The sequence below is a fragment of the Diceros bicornis genome, chromosome 11 (genome assembly GCF_020826845.1).
Source record: "Diceros bicornis minor isolate mBicDic1 chromosome 11, mDicBic1.mat.cur, whole genome shotgun sequence".
In the NCBI taxonomy this organism is placed as follows: Eukaryota; Metazoa; Chordata; class Mammalia; order Perissodactyla; family Rhinocerotidae; genus Diceros; species Diceros bicornis.
In genome coordinates this window covers 18339027-18356673 of record NC_080750.1, presented here as the reverse complement: position 1 = coordinate 18356673, position 17647 = coordinate 18339027, and positions in this window count along the sequence as shown.

The following is a 17647-nucleotide window of genomic DNA, read 5'->3' as shown; positions in this document are numbered from 1 at the left end:
AGTAGAGCACTTCTAAGAATCTTAAAGACATTGTCTGACAGAAGCTTCACATGAAGTCTTTCACAACATTTAAAAGGGTCTATCTAATCAAGTAACCTAATAATATTCACTGAAAACCTGTAACATTTTTAAGAGAATTATACCATCAGAAGCAACAATAGCTTTGACCAAAAGGGACAGAGAAAGTACAAAATGGAAAGAGATCTTATGGCCCCTTAGTGTTCTAAATAGGCAGAGAGGGCCATGTGGTTGTAAACATGGGCCGAGAAGGATAATTCAGAGGACAGAACTAAGAGCCCATGGGATAGAGCTAAGAGCCAGAGAAAATATTCCCAGGAAGCAGGACTCAGTTCTAATCAAGGAACTGGTGACATCTTCCAGGCTGAATTTTCAGAGTTTCTATGAAACAGTGACTGCTATGTGCCTAAGAATTTCCTCCTTTTTGAATAGGAATGCCTATTGTGGTTATCCTATCTCACTCTTATCATTATGTGGCAGGATTTGGGGGGGAGGAGAGGAGATGGGGTATAGCAAACAACTTACCAATTTAGTTGACACAATTTTAGAATGAGAGGACTATACTCAAGAAATGATACCAAAGGAACATTATAACACCTTAATCCAACTTAGGTGATAAGATCCAGAACTTTGCAGTAGTGCTGTATTGGGATGAAATTTTAAGGGTCTTGGAATGGAGTGAATGTATTTTTTATAAGGGGGCCATAATATAACTAATATTTGACCAGAGGGAAAACTATGGTGGATTAAAGATAGCCAACGCTCTTTGAAGCTTCTCTCATCAAGAGATGGGGTCTATTCACCTTTCCCTTGTCAATGGGAGGACCCTCTGACTGCTTTGACTGACAGAATAACACAGAAGTGAGACTGTGATAGATTTTTGTCTCAGTCCTTAAGACACTGACAGCATATACTTCCTGTCCTTTGAAAGACTTGCTTTTAGATTCCAGTTGCCATGCTCTGAGAAGCTGAAGCCACATGGAAATACCACATGCAGGCACTTCAGTAGACAGCTCTGAGTTCCCATATGGCAGTTGTAATCAACTGCCAGCTCTATAAGTGAGCCATCTTGGATATTCAGCCCAGTTGGGCCTTCAGGTGACTTCATTCCAAGTCACTAATTGACTGCAACGAGGAAATACTCCACGTAAGAACCACCCATCTGCTCCTAGTCAAACCTCAGTACCGTGAGAAATAATTATAAATTCTAGTTTTAAGCCAAAGTGTTTTGTGGAGGTATATTACACAGTAATCGACCACAGGAAAAATGAGCTATCTTTTTTTGTTGTTGTCAAACAGTTTCCATAATCTCTCTAAAATTGTGTGTCATTTTTGCTAGAAATAGCTGTGCAGCCATGGGCTATATTTTGCAGACCTTGGATTCAGGGGTGACCATGAGATGATTTTAACCAATTGAATGTGAGCAGAAATGAATTACCCTAACTAATCCAGATGTCTCTGCTCCAAATTTAATTTCTACTTGGGCTAGCTCATTATCATTTTTATGTTTATTTTTATTTTATTTTTATTTGCCCAGAAAAATGTTCCTCTTTTTTAGGATCATCTGAAATCTCACCTCCTTCTAGAAGAACCATTCTCCCACACATGCAGACTCTTATCACCTTTTCTGCCACATTGGACTCTTCCTTTGTGCTCCCATCACACTTTAATATCATTATTTTTATTTACCTCATTGTAAATAGGTGAATAAATCTCCACATTCGTTATTGTTTTAGTCCACTTGGGCTGCTGTAACAAAATGCCACAGACTGGGTCACTTATAAACAACAGAAATTTATTTCTCACTGTTCTAGAGGCTGGAAGTCTAAGATCAAGGTGCCAACATGGTCGGGTGAGGGTCCCAACTTGTATCCTCACAACGAAAGGGGCTTGGGAGCTCTGTGGGGTCTCTTTTATAAAAGCACTAACCCCTTTCATGAGGATGGCACCTTCTTAAGGTCCTGCTTGCTAATATCGTTGTCCTCAGGGCTTAAGATTTCAACGCGAACTCTGGGGATCACAAACCTTCAGACCATAGCAAATATATTAACATCTTGACATCAAGGAACTAAATTTCCAGTAGTCAACCCAATGCCAGATTATAGTAAATATTTTAAACATCTTGAATAGAAGATGAATACATTAATCAAGTCTTCATTTAAATTCCTTAGAAGCTACTAAGTTAAATTTTAAAAAGCCAAATTTTAGAGACTATATTTTATATCTTTTTTACTCAAATAAGTAAAATCTTTTAGAGAATACCTCAGTGTTACCTTCTATAAAATGAAGTCTGAAACAAATTTATATATTATTGCTTTAGATAGATACAAGTGAAAGAAATGAAAAAAATGTATACAGAATTTACCTGAAAATAAATTCACTTCGATTATCCCCCTCCAAAAAAAATTTCACCAATAAGTTGCAAAAAATTTAAAATTGTAACAAGTAAGTTGACAAATTATATTTAAAGTCATACTGGTATTTCAGCCATGCTGCTACCAGTTTTAGGATTTTTTAAAAATTAAGATTTTAACACTAACTGTTAGCAAAGAGTATCTCCTTCTTATTATCACAACTGCTGGCTGAATAAATTTTACTTCCTCGGAGCTAATTAGATCTTCTCTTTTATATACCTTGAAAATGTCAGTACAATTTTAGGTACAAAACAGAGAAGAAAATATCGAGCTTGAAGTAAATTACCTATTTTATATTTATCATAGAGTAATATTCATCAATTCAGTCTGCACTAGCGTGTGTACTTAAAGTTTTCAACAAAGAAAACATACACTAATTCAAAATGTTGTTTCTTCCTTAAAGCCATGCATGAATAGCAGATGCACAGAGAAAACTCAGTGTTGGTAGGATACTAACTTCAAATAAGAGAGAAAATGTGTCTAGTCTTTTTAGTACCTTGTGTTGCTTTACTATTTCCCTATACCTTGGAATGCGGACACGGATTATCTTTATTTTGCAGGAAAGTAGACTGCCAGAGTCTCAGACCTTTCCATTTGAATGGTGATCCTGTATCATTTCAAGTGCACACTCGGGACCAAGGCAAGGAAGGAAGATCTTGTCAACGCTGTGAACTTGAAGTTGGATGAGGGAAAACAGTCTCAAAAAACTCTCTTCCAATTTTTTCTTTCCAACGTTTTAAAAGTTTCTTTACATTTCAAAATTTTTATATTTGAGGTAAAGAATGTTACACTCTGACCTGTAAAGAATATAATATTGCTCTTTGACTACCAACAAGGCAATGTTTTTTTTAAACTGATAATATTAAAAGAAGCATATGACATTCTCCAAGATCAAGTGTATGAACATATATCTAATTATTTTCCCCCATCACGCATAAGATGCTTAGGCACGTGAAGTGATTAAATAGTAACTGCTGAGAGGTAGAGTTGATACTTTTATACTTCTAATTTTCTGACACTTTTGGTAGATGTAACTAATTCTGCTTTGAAATTCTACTCTTCTTATGAAAATCTAGATTGGTATTTTACTTGTGTACAGAGCTAAAGAATCTAAACTCACTTTCCTGTGCTTTATTCCATGGGGCATATTTTCCTTTCCTTACTTTTTCTTTCTCAAGTCTTAATATGTTCTTAATGTATAATTCTACTCTCAATATTTTTATACATGTCATATGTACACATATATATTCATTTCTTTGGGAGTAAAGGAGTAATGTTTTTCCTATGTGTCATGAGGCATGTATATGTCCAAATGAACAGCTGCAGCCAAATAATTTCCCAAGTCTTTATACCAATTTACACTCCCACTGACAATGATGACAAAATTTGGTCATGACAGTCTTTTTAATTTTAGCTACTCTTCTACGTATGTTATAGTATCTTGTTTTGGTTCTAAGTAGCATCTCCCTAATTATTAATAAAGTCAAACATCTTTTTCCTATATTAATTGTTCAGGTGGATAACTTTAGTGAAGTTATTCAAATCCTATTCAAATCTCATGCCCATTATCTACTGGATATTTTTCTCTTTATGCTCATTGACTTATAGATTATATGAGTTTTTTTTTGTTATATGTGTTGCAATTTTTAATTTCATTTTTATTTCCTTAATGGTATCTTTTGATGTACAGAATCTTTTATCTTTAATGTAGTCCATTTTACCAATCTTTTGTTAATGTTAGTGCATTTTGTATTTAATTTAAGAAATCTTTCCCTACTCAGAGTTCATAAAAATATTCTTCTTTATTAATTTTTAGAGGCTGTTATGCCATCTACATTTATATTATAATCCAACAGACATGATTTTGACTACAGTGTGAAGAATGTGACCAAATTTTATTTATTTTTCATGTCTATATCCATCATTCTGGGAGTGTTAATGAAAAGATAATTTTTGCCACTGTTTTTCAGCACCATTTCCATCGGAAATCAAGTATCCAAATATGAATGAGTCCGCTTCTGGACTCTTTATTCTGATCCATTGGTGTATTAACCTATCATCATGCCAGTGCTGCACTGTCATAATTCATGAAGCTTTATAAAAGGGTGTGATACTCAGTAATCTCTCCCATTTTGCAAGTCTTAAAAATAGTCTTCTTTAATTTTGACCCTTTGAATTTCTATATGCAGTTTAGAATTAATTTGTGAATTCATACAAGAACTCATAGAGATTTGGGGAAGATTGCATAATATCTACACAAAAAATTCTGAAGAATTGGTATCTTCAAAATAGTGAGTCTTCATATCCCATAAATATGGTATAATTTTCCCTTTATTTTTATTTTTAAAATTTCTTTTAATAATATTTAATTAATTTGTATGTACTATTTTCTACATATTCCACTATATTTATTCCTAGTTATTTTGTTTTTGATGCTCCTATATAGAGAACCATCTTTAGAATTTTACTTTCAACTATCGTTTGTTAGGATATAGAAATAAAATTTTTTGTATATTGATTTTTTTATCCAGAAACACTGCTAAGCACATTTATTAATATTATTTTATTCATAGACTTTTTAGATTTATATGTTTACAATCATATTATCTATAAATAATAGCAATTTTATTTCTTCTTTAATCAGTTCTTAAACCTTTATTTCTTAGTCTTATATGTTTGCACTGGCTAGGAATTCCTGCATAGTGTTGAAAGGAGGTGTAGAGTGTATCCTTACCTTGCCTCATTCCCATTCTTCATGAAGAAAAATCTCCATATTTTACCTTTAAGCATGACTTTTGATGTAATTTCTCTTTACCATATTTGGGAAGTTTCGTTTATTTTGTTTATTTATCTATTTATTTAATAATGAATAAATACTGAATTGGACCAAATGCTGCCCTAGTATCTATTGGGAAATTATCATGCTTTTTCTTCTTTATTTTATTAATTCAATGACTTCCCCAGACTTTTGTATCTTTTTTTTTTTTTTTTTTTTTGGTGAGGAGATCAGCCCTGTGCTAACATCTGCCAATCCTCCCCTTTTTTTGCGTTGAGGAAGACTGGCCCTGGGCTAACATCCGTGCCCATCTTCCTCCACTTTATATGGGATGCTGCCACAGCATGGCTTGCCAAGCAGTGCGTCAGGGCGAGCCCAGGATCCGAACCGGTGAACCCCAGGCTGCCACAGCAGAGCGCGGGCACTTAACCACTTGCGCCACTGGGCCGGCCCCATAGACTTTTGTATTTTAAATCAGTTCTACATTGCTAGAATATACCCAACTTTGGATGACAGATTTCTAGTTATATTGAGTGGAAAACTTGGTATGAATTGTCTAGTCCATAAGTACCAGACAGTAGAATTTCTACATTATAAATTTTTTTTATGTCTATATTTGAAAATGCCTCTTCGAGAAATTCACTATAGGTGAAAGACATTAAATTCTAATGTTATCCCCTAATGAAAGAAAGAATGAATAGTTGAAAATAATTATAAAAACAAGAGTCAAATGTTCCATAATTTTAAGATAGAATTACAATTTGTTGATGTCATGTCTTGCATAATTTTAGAACTTAGTGGTCACCTAATTTTCTTTTGATAACAGCTTGGGTCACACCCACAACCAAGGTCTTTAAGTTCAACGTTCTATAGATCATTCTGTCAAGTACTATTTCCTCTCTTTTGTTTCAAGACATTTTTTTTTATATCCCACAGGATGATATTTTAAAATGAATGTAATCTTCTTTATGTAATATTAAAAGAAAATGTTGCTTATGTTTCAATTCTCTCCCCTTTCAGGGTTACACACTTCCAGGCAAGTATTTAAATTCATGTTTTTGAACAATAACTTCACAAATATGCACATTTTCTTTCCTCATATGCACTGCTAAAGTGACAATATGCCTGATATGTTCTATTTATGTATGCTATGGCAAGAGAAAAAACAAAAAATAAGGAAATATGGCACATACCAGTGATTCAGTAGCTTCAATATAATCTATGATGTCAAAGGTGCATTTCCTCTTAAAATTTAGATAATGCTAAGAATAGTTTTATCTCATTGAACATGAATAAGAAGAAACAATCCTCAGAGAAAGCAAACAAAGCAAACTTAAGCTGGACCTAATAATACCTAACATCAGGTGAAAATCCTTCAATAAAGAGTACTAATTATTATGACTGTCTTTTCTGACCACATGAGTTTGATTACAACAGCAATTTCATGCTCCATTCATATTTGTATTAACAATCGTGAAGAGATTCTTTAAATTACGCTTTTACAAGGATAGCAGATAGAATGAGAGTGACAAAATACAATTTGTGGAATGATCATTAAATTTAATTTTCCACAAATATTTAAATAAAATTATTGTATATCAGCTCAAAGGAATTGGTAAATTCTTAAGACATTTATGGGTAAAAGTATTTTCTCTGTTCACATTTACTCCTAATTCTTTTCTTTTTTTGGTCATATTCTGTTGAAACTTCTAGTTAGGATAGTCTTACCTCATATAGATCAAAAAATAGCTACTTCTTGTGTTAATATTTTAATACTAATTGCACTTCATTATGCCTTTGCACTCAAAATGCTAGGCATGTTTTGATTATTATCTAGAAATATTATTGCTTATTATTCTTGGTGGTGCCACCTCTTCTGTCTTTCTCTGAGTATTTTCTGAGCCTATTAGTGTTGGAAATAGGCTTAATATAATATTTCTTCTTATTGGAAGAGCAATTTCCGGACTGAACCAGATTCTAAAAGAAAGAATTTTTGCTCCTTTAGTAATACACCCAAATTCCCCTTCTACTGATGAAGATAGTGAAGACCATGGACAATGACTTGAATGACAGTTTAGGAGGCAAGAGGATTATACATACAACAAACTCAAGGCTCGAATTATGTATCATGTGCTGGATACTAACAGATACAAAAGAAAAGGATATTTCCATGACATTCTATAATTTTTTTTAAAAATATGTGGTTTGAGTACAAAGATATTACATTCACATGTAGATCACTTCTATCATCTTCTCTGGTTTCAAAGAAAAAGGATAATATGCATACAGTCCTTGCTTTGGAAACATCTCAACTCTTACACCTTGCTAGAACTATGTAGAACTGTGGAACGGTGCCCAGAACCTCAGGCAAAAAACAAAAACAAAAACAAAGTACAAAAACCAAAAAAACAAACAACAAAAGAACCTTAATTTAATTATGAAGATAATTGTTAAACATTGATATTATTTCAGACTTTACCAGTAGTTTGACAAATTATCTGGGATGCTTTTTCCTGAAAAGAATTCAAACTGCATATACAATTTTAAAATATAAAATGAACACAGGATGTTTATTTATCTTCTAAGCAAACTGTTAGGGTTTAGCATTTTTAATCATAAGTGGATAAGTCTTTACCTAGTTGGAAGCTTCAGTTGAAAAATTGTCAGGTTTTATCCAACTTTAAAATCCAAGTGTTCCTTATTATATACTGAGAGATGATATAGTTTGAAACAGTTATTCCCCACAGTCTAATGTTGAATCAGCAGGCCTTGATTACTAACTCAGTAGGATGCTTTTGAATTGGTTAAATCAAATAACTGTCATGTTGGACCATTCATGGAAGACTAATGAAGTGGATGGAAACTGGAAAAAAGCCAAAACAGACTTCTAAAAAGGGAAAATGATGACCATGAAAATTATATATCATTCAGTTTAGGTGTAAACATCTATTTGTCCCTACTATGTTATAATAGTTTATTATTCAAACGTATACTTTAAGGGAAGAATCTCAACTGATAAGCAATTGGTTTAGATTCTAATAAATTCCAAAGAAAAAAGATAAATATTTTGGCCTTGTACAAACCATCTGTGTTTGATTAAACTGAAAAATTGGAATGAAGAAACTTACAAGAATAAGCTTCTGTTAAATTTTTCCATTCATAATAATCACCGTATCCCAAACAAAAATGCATTTTACATTTAATTATTTGCTACTGGCAACAAACATCAATTAAAAGTAAAATTTCAAAAATTTTTAAACATTATAAAATTTTTACATGCACATAATATTAAGGGACAAATTTATAAAAATATTTATGCTATTCAAAAGGGAGAATAATTTCTTTATGACAGGGGAAGCCATTTCTGAATTAAATTAGGAAACTCAATAATTCAATTTAGTCTCTCAAAATCAAATTAATGGCTTTGATTCAACTCACTACTCCATATAACATTAATTATTTTATTTTTATTATTTTATTTTTTACTTTTTAAATTTACATTGACATTTAGTGAAATTTTCTGAATCATTTATGGGGTTTTGTTATTGTTCTTAGGTTTTTGATTTCATGCTCTTAATTAAAAAGACATTGATCTTTCTAATCCCTTCTAGTTAAAAATGACTCAAAATTTCAGTAAAGAGGAGAAAGTTACAGATGCTTAATGTTTTGAGTTCAGAGTTACTCAAATTTAAAAAGTAAAAAATTTTTAAAGTCTTGAATTTTTTCAATTCTTTTATATATTTTCTCAAATTTTTCACTTTTAACATTTTCATTACCGCTAGTTCAATGTCATTTTACTAAATACTTGGGCAGTTGCTATAAATTCTCAATAGTTTCTACGTTTCTTCAGTGTCCCTTTTTTCCAATACAAATTACATAGTTCTAAGAAACTTTTTAAAAATTTTTAATAATTCTGTATTATCTAGCAGATCAAGTCCATAGCTTTTAGTCTCATATTAAAACTCTTCCTCAAGTTAGTCTATGTTACTAAATTTATTTTGTATTTTTTTCTGAACAAACTCTCCAATCTTAGACTTTATCTGATCCCCATACCTATGTTCCACATTTTAAGCCTCTTGATAGCTGTGACCTAATTTTTCCTGAAGTGTTGTAGCAAAGAACATTCCTACCAGCAGTGGAGGTATTTTCATATATCATTGTCAAAACTGCGTAAATTTGTGTGTTTTCAATAATATATTTTAATTATGTATTCATATTATAGTTGTCCTCAGAAACTGCTTAATTTGAAAGACTGTTAATAAAATTAAATAATTAAGAATAAATGTCAAATAATTATTAATATAATTAAAATACACGGTTTGCAGTTTTACAACCACTATGCTAAGCAGGTTCCATGTACTAAGGCTTTGAATATGCTCAATAACTGTTTTACTATTCAGATGAGATAAATGAGGTCTAGGAATAGAAGTAATATGCCCAGATTCACAAAACTAGAGAGTGATGTAGGTGAACCTCAAGCTTATGCTTTTCACAGCACATGACACTGTTGAGAATACAAAAGAAGATTATATAAGTAACTGAAATAGCTTCATTGTTGGCATGCATGAAACGTTCACAAAATAGTAACCTTAAAAAAGCAAATTCTGAACCACTTGTGTGCAGAAGCAAAGCTTATTAATTTTCATATCCGTCACCTCCCAGAGAAAGACTTGAGACATGTAAGTATTCAGTAAATATTGGCTTAATTGAATTATTTTTCTCTTATACGTACATATAGATATATACATACACATAGTTTTTTCTTTTTTAATTTCTCATTTCTCTTCCCCAGACTGAAAAACAAGACATGGATTTTAATAAGAGATATGATTATATCAACCATTGTCTGGACTTATTCTAGGAAGTTGGATCCATTATGAAGTTGTTAATTATTTAATAAATATTTACTGAACATCTATTGTATGCTAGACACTGTTCTAGATGCTGGGGAGACAGAGGTTATAAAAACAAAAAATCCTTGGCCTGATGGATTCTAGATTCTAACACAGGACACAGACAATGAACAATATAACTAAACAAAATGTATACTATATAAAGTAATGATAGTGATAAATGATAAGAAAAAAGGCAGAGAAGGGAGAAAGCAGAATGTGTGTGTGGAGGTGCAGGGATGCGAAACTTTGAATTGGGTTACCAGGGAAGACTTCACAGAGATGATTTTGAGTAAGAACCTAAAGGATGTGAGAAATCCAGTCGTGTAGATTTCTTTGGACAAAACATTTCAAACATAGGAGTAAAAAAACACCAAAGACTAAGGTGGTGTGTGCCTAGAATATTCAAGAAATGGTAAGAAGCCAGATCAGTGAAAGTAAGAGGACGGGGAGACCACATACAGGAGATGATGAACAGCTCACGTGGGGCCTTGGAGTCCACCAGCAGGACTTCAGCTTCTATTCACAGTGAGTGGGGAGCCGATGTAGGGTTTTGAGGAAAGGACTGATACCATCTGATGTGTCTAAACAGGCTTTCTCTCTCTTTCTCTCTCCCTCTCTCTCTCTGCCCATTCTATTGAAAAAATATTTAAGGAGGAAGGATAAAAGAAAGGAGAACCCTTAAGATGTTATTTTAATAATGTAATGATGTAGGCAAAAACCTAATGAGAGCTTAGACTCAGAAGGTAGTAGGAGAATTGGCTGGAAGGGAATGTTTTCAAGGTAAACTGGCGTGGTTCACCAATGAGTGTGATACAAGGTGTTGGAGAAAGCGAGCAGTCAAGGATGATTTCAAGATATTTGAACTAAACAACTGAAAGAATGGAGTCCTCATTTCCTGAGATGGGAAAGCTCCTTCAGGGAGTAGTTAGGAGGGAAGGGTCAGTGGGAGAAACATGAGGAGTTCAGTGTGGGGCACTTAGATTTAAAGCAGAAAAGTCTACTAGCATCCAATTACTTCCCACACCCTCCTCCAGTTATATGCTAGTTCAGGCCCACATCACCTCTCCGTGGACTATTGCAATAATTCCTGACTAATGGTTTTCTTCCATTCTTGCCTCCTGCAATGAATTTTCTCAGCTCTCAGTGGCAATTAGTGTGAAAATTACACAGAGTGAGTCAAATCATGTCACTCCTACTGCTCAAAACCCTTCCCTGGCCTCTAAACTCACTCAATGTGAAAGCAAATTTTACCGTGGTCTCTTTTATTTTGCCAAGAACAACCTCTATGATCTCATCATCTCCACTATTCTCTCCCCTCAGCCTGTGCTGTGGATGTTCTGAACCCTGCCTGCTGTTCTTCCAACACTTTAACCACATGTCCAAGGCATTTGTGTCCACTATTTCCATTGCCTGAAATGTCCTTCACCAACTAACCCAAAGCTCACTTCCTAATTTTTTTATCAGGTCTCTGCTTACATGGAACCTTATTTAGAGGCACCTTCCCTGGTAGCTTTTTTCCTAAAATACCAAGTTCCTCCACCCTTAATTACCTTAATACCTAATTTCTTTAATTTCTCTTATTTAAAAGCATTTAGTGACATACTTTAAAAAATTTAACATATGCTTTTATAGTGCTTACTTGGCACCAGACACAGATCTAAGATCTTTATAAATATGTATTCATTTAATTTTTACAGCGTCTCAGCAAGGTAGGAACTATTACTCTGTGACAGTGGTCTAGAGAGTTTAAGTAATTTTCCCAAGATGCCACGTCTTGAAAGTGTTGGAGGCCGCTTCTGTATTGCTTTATATCATATCTGTTTACTTATTTATCATCTGTCCACCATGCTCATTTGTTTACCTACTGAACATCTCTCTTCCCCGACTATAATGTGAGCTTCTTGAGAGGAAGAACTTCGTTTTCTTCGCTGTTATATGACCAGGCCTAAAAGAGAGTCCCACACAGAAATATTTACTGATTGAATGGGAATGGAGACACGTTATCACAGGAGAATATATGAGTAATAACCATGCTACTTAGAAACGTGGAAATTGTCCCGAAACATTTTTGCTTCCATTCAGGCCCAGTGCCTCCAGGACTTCAGTTTAGGAACCACTGAACTATACAAATGCCAACTCTTTTTATTGCTCTGAGGTGATATAACGTTTAACAGCTCAGACTTGGAAACATTTACAACAAGTCTGCCTTGGATCTAACACCAGCTCTGATACCTACAGCTTTGTGACCTCGGGCAAATTACCTAATCTCTCTGAACTTATTTTTTAAACATTTGTAATTGAAGATAATAATAATAACTTACCTTACAAGCTATTGAGAGGAGTAATGGGGTTATGCGTGTAAAGAACTTGGAACAGTACCTGGCAAATAATGAGCATTCAGTTATTGTTGCTGATAAGATTATTTTTTATTGTTTGGTTGTTGTTTACAGAATATCTATAATACTTTTTACTCAGCGGAGGTGTGTCTTACTGAAAAAGTAATGGAGATCTCCCCTCCCCTAATTTTCATCATAATTAAATGTGCTCTGACTGAATTATTTCTCATTTGCTCACTTCACACTGGCTATTTGTCACTACACCACGTAGATAAAATAGGTGTGCACCAATAAATATTTTTTTTATACTTACTTATCTACATGTCCAAAAATATCTATTGAAATTGATCTTTGGTTGTGTATGTGTTCTCTTGAAAACAATTTCCATTATGTGCGAGGAAAAACCGAATATTTAGAATTGACATAAAACACCTTAACTTTGTTTGTACTTGTATGCTTGCACAAGTGGCTATATATGTGTGTGTTAACTATGCCAGAAGTACCAGTGACATAATTCAATTTTGTATCTGCCTTCAATATCCCTTATAGTTATCCATATTGGAATAAATTTCTGTAATTCTAATTTATATTGACTTATGTTATAAAAACCTTCAGCCTATTACTAACCTTGAACAGTATGGAAAAATATGAACTCATGCATATGCATATAATTAGCATAAAATTAGGACACTGAAATATATCCAACCTGAAGATACAATAGGAATTTGAAGTCATGTGGGGCGATAAGCTTAAATTTATACATTGGTGGGGAAAATAAGATCAGAGCTATACGAAGGAATTAGTTAATGAAGGAACTTTTGTGCTATGATAATAAATTTGAACTTTATTCTAAAGGCCATTATACACAACTTTGATTTCATGAACTGAGCAACTTAATCTCAGTTTATGTCAATTATTACATATAAATAGAAGAAATGCTGCCATTAAGGAGAAAACACGGTTGGGTTGGATAAAACACAAAATCCAACTATGTTAAATGTTTTTACGTCATACATGTAAAATAAAATACTGAGAAAAGCTGAAAATCAAAGAATGGAAAAAGACATATGGTAAAAACATTACAAAATACAGCAACAGGTGTAGATATATTAATATGAATCATATAGACTTACAGGTAAAACTTATTACTAGAAATAAAGAGGGATATTTCATATTGAAAAAAGATTCAACAGAAAGACAAAAATTCTAAATTCGAATGCACCTAAAAACATGACTTCAAAACATGTAAAGTAAAATCTGACATAACTGAAAGGAAAATGGCCAATTTTATAATATCAGGAGATTTTGAGATACTTCTGTCAGTAACAGATTGAACAAGTAGAAAAATATAGGTATGAAGAGCATAGTATGTCTGAACAACATGATTGCAAACTTGAGCTAATGGATATATAAAGAACCTTACTCCTCCAAACTGCAATATGCACACTATTTTCAAGCACACATAAAACATAAACAGGATAATCACCATATGCCGAGTCTAAAGCTTGTTTCAATAAATTTCAAAATTGAAATCGTATAGAAGATTTAATCTGACAACAATATAATAAAGCAAGAAATCAATAGAGAAAGGTAACCTACAGAATACCATATGTTCTTAAAACAGTACAGCCATGCACCCCATAATGATGCTTTGGTCAAGGAGGGACCACATATACGACAGTGGTCCCATAAGATTAGTACCATGTAGCCTAGGCATGTAGTAGGCTCTACAATCTAGGTTTGTGTAAGTACACTCTATGATGTTCACACAATAACAAAGTCACGTAATGACACATTTCTCAGAATGTATCCCCATCATTAAGCGATGCAAGATTATACATTCCTAAATGACTCAGAAGAGAAAAAAAATCATAGTTAACATTGGAAATTATTCGTAGACAAATAAAATCCTACATATCAACACTTTTGTCATGTTTAAAGAGAATTATTGCCTTAAATGCATGTATTAGGAAAGGAGAAACCCTAAAAATCAATTAGAAATTTTGAAAAGAACAAACAATAGTAACTTAAATTCAAAAAACCAGAAGAAAGAAGATAATGAAGATTTTTGAAAATTCAGGTCTATAAATAGATTATTGAAATTAACATGATATTTGCAAAATGTGCATAGATAAAACTCAATATAAAGGGCCTATTGTATTTCTAAATATGATCCATGAACATTTAGATAATTACATATCTATTTATGTATATCTTTACAATAATTTTGAAATATCTCAAATAAGGAGGAATTAATGTAATGGAAGACATGGAAGTCCTCTAACACCTCTATGCAAAGGAATAAAATGTTATTAACAGAAATTTTAAAAGACCTATACAAATGGAAAGATACAACATATTGATGTTTCAAAAGACTCAATAGTGTAAAAGTATCACTCTCCCTGATGGTTATTATATAATCAGTGCAATCCCAATTAAAACTTGATTAGCTGATCTAAAATGATATATAGAGTGAAGCACTAAGAAAAACCAAGAAAATATTTTTTTAAAATATTGGAAGGACTTACTTTAATTGATTTTAGGATTTATTATGAAGTTCTAGTAATTAAGACATTGTGCTATAAGATAAATAAATAATTCAACAATAGATGAATAGAGAGTCCAGGCACAGATGCACAGATATAAGGACAAGACATAAAATAAATTTGGCACTGCACAGCATTGGGAAAAAGATGGTCTTTTCAACAAATAGTGCTGGGACAATTGGAAATCTATGTGGAAGAAACTTGACCACTACCTCACACCACACACAAAAATCAATTTGAGGTGTCAGCTTGGTGGCCTAGTGGTTAAAGTTTGGCATGCTCTGCTTTGGTGGCCCAGGATCAGTTCCCAGGTGCTGAACCACACCACCCGTCTGTCAGTTGCCATGCTGTGATGGTGGCTCACAGAGAAGAAATAGAAGGACTTCCAACTAGAATATACAACTATGTACTGGGGCTTTGGGGAGGAAAAAATAATAATAACATAGCTTCCAAAATGTACATACAAGAATGTCTGCATGCTATTAGAGTAGAGAAGGATATCTCAACTGGACACAAAAAGCAGTGACCCTAAAGAAATAGACTGAAAAGTTGGAATCAGTATTTTAAATTTATGTTCATTAAAAGAGAGTATAATCAGAATCAAAAGGCAAGGTAAGGAGAGAGGGAAGTCATTTGTCACACGTATGAAAAACAAGGGGCCTATGTGCATAATATATAAAGAACTCCTACAAATAAGAAAAAGACAAACAATCTCATAGAAAGTGAGCAAAATACTTGCATAGGCACAAGGTTTATGAGGTTAGGGGCATGAGGGGAAATTCTGGGTTCTGGCCATGTTTGATTTCTTGACTTGAATGGTGCTTCCACAGATGTTAGCTTTGTGATATAATTCATGAAGCTGTACAATTTTGTTTAGAAAAATTTTCTGTATTTTATTTCAGATATTCATTTAAAATGTTCTAAAAGCAACATTATTTAGGTTCCAGTGAGAAAAGAATTGTTGAGGAGAGTCTTCAAAATGAGGAAGAAACCAGCAATTGAGAGCAAATTTCAATAATATCCAAGAGAAGGAGTGAGGGCCTGAACAAAGAGAGTGGAAGTCAAAACAGAAAGGAAGGAAACCATTTAGAGATATTTAGGAGGTGGTTCTAAACATGCCTGATAACTGATTGAAAATGGGAAGATGAGGCAGATGAAGGCATTCATTTAGACCAATTCTTAACGTCTTGAGTGAATGGCTGGACAATAATTATTAATTGCTGGAAATATTAATAAATAGATTATATTTATGTTCTTATCTGAATATGGAGAGAGAACTAGAGATACAGATAGCATTTCAGTAATGATACATTTTATTTGCAAACTGATGAAACTGAACTTAAGGCTGAAGTCATGAGAAGAGAATTCCTAACCCAGAAATACCAAAAAGACCAGACTAGAGTAAATTAAAGGAATGGTACCATTATTCTAGTAAGACATTCCAGTTCAGCTTGCAATGTGGGTCTTATCAATAATCAAGTTTCTTTACAGTACAAATAAAGAGAGAACACAAAAAGAGTAAAAATGATTCTTCTTGGAAGCAATCGTATTTAATTAGCTCTTTATAAGTGGTGTAATAATTGGCAGCATTCAAATTGCTGACAGCTTCGCTTTCTCACTTCTTTCTTTTACTCCCTTCTTTTTTTCCTAGCTTCTTTTAAAGGAAGATCAAAGCCTTTATAGCTGAGTGAATGCTAATGGTGCATACATTTATTTGAAAAGCTTTAAGCCCTTGAAAATCTGAACATAACATTTTTTATTCCCAAATGTCTGCCTGGTGAGTGTATTTGATACTATTAGAGGAATTATCTCTAGTTTTTTTTCCCCTGTCCTTTTAAAAAGAAAACAAGTCTACTTTAACGTTTTGGAAATGTTGATTAAAATGAGAGTTACATAACCTTTTTTGACCCTTCACAAAATAGATACTTTGAACCACAGACTTGCCATAGAGTTAATGAGTCTCTTCCTCATGCATATGTACCTCCCTCCACATTGTACACAGGGCCTGAGCCCACCACACAAGCTTGGGAAAATGATTAAATCCTCTTGTTAGTGTATATATAACTCTGACAGGTGGGAGGTGTTGCTGCTGCAGTTTGTGAAGAGAGAATGGAATATTTTCCGTCGAACAAAAACATTTCCCGGATTCTTACAAGAACAAAATGCCTTTCCACTCTTCTCGAAATAATAAGAATTACCCATGGCAACTTTGCAAGACCGGCCCAGAGTTCTTTCAGAAAATGAAAGCTGTTAAATACTAGTGCTGATGGGATGGTTTCAGAAGAATCACTTTTCCTGAAATATTGGCTAAAATTTATAAAGTTTGATTTTTGGGTTTCACTCTCTGGATATACATGATAATGGGATATTTAGTGTTGTTGAGTATGTGCTTAGCCAAATTTCAAGGGATACTATGTGTACCTGGACACTTTGCCTGAGACACAGAAAGTCTCAAGTTGCTAATTGTTGTTCTTGTTACTTTTGTTAAAGAAAGAGAAAGAAGAGGAGGAGACCGGGCAGCAAATGGAAGATTTAAAATACCTAGAGCACTCAGTGACTTAGAGAAGCTGTATTAGTTTTCTTGGTGATATCTCATATTTTCTGGTAACATCTCAGACTAAAGAATGGCTGCGTTGTATTGAAAGACACTTTACTAATTAGA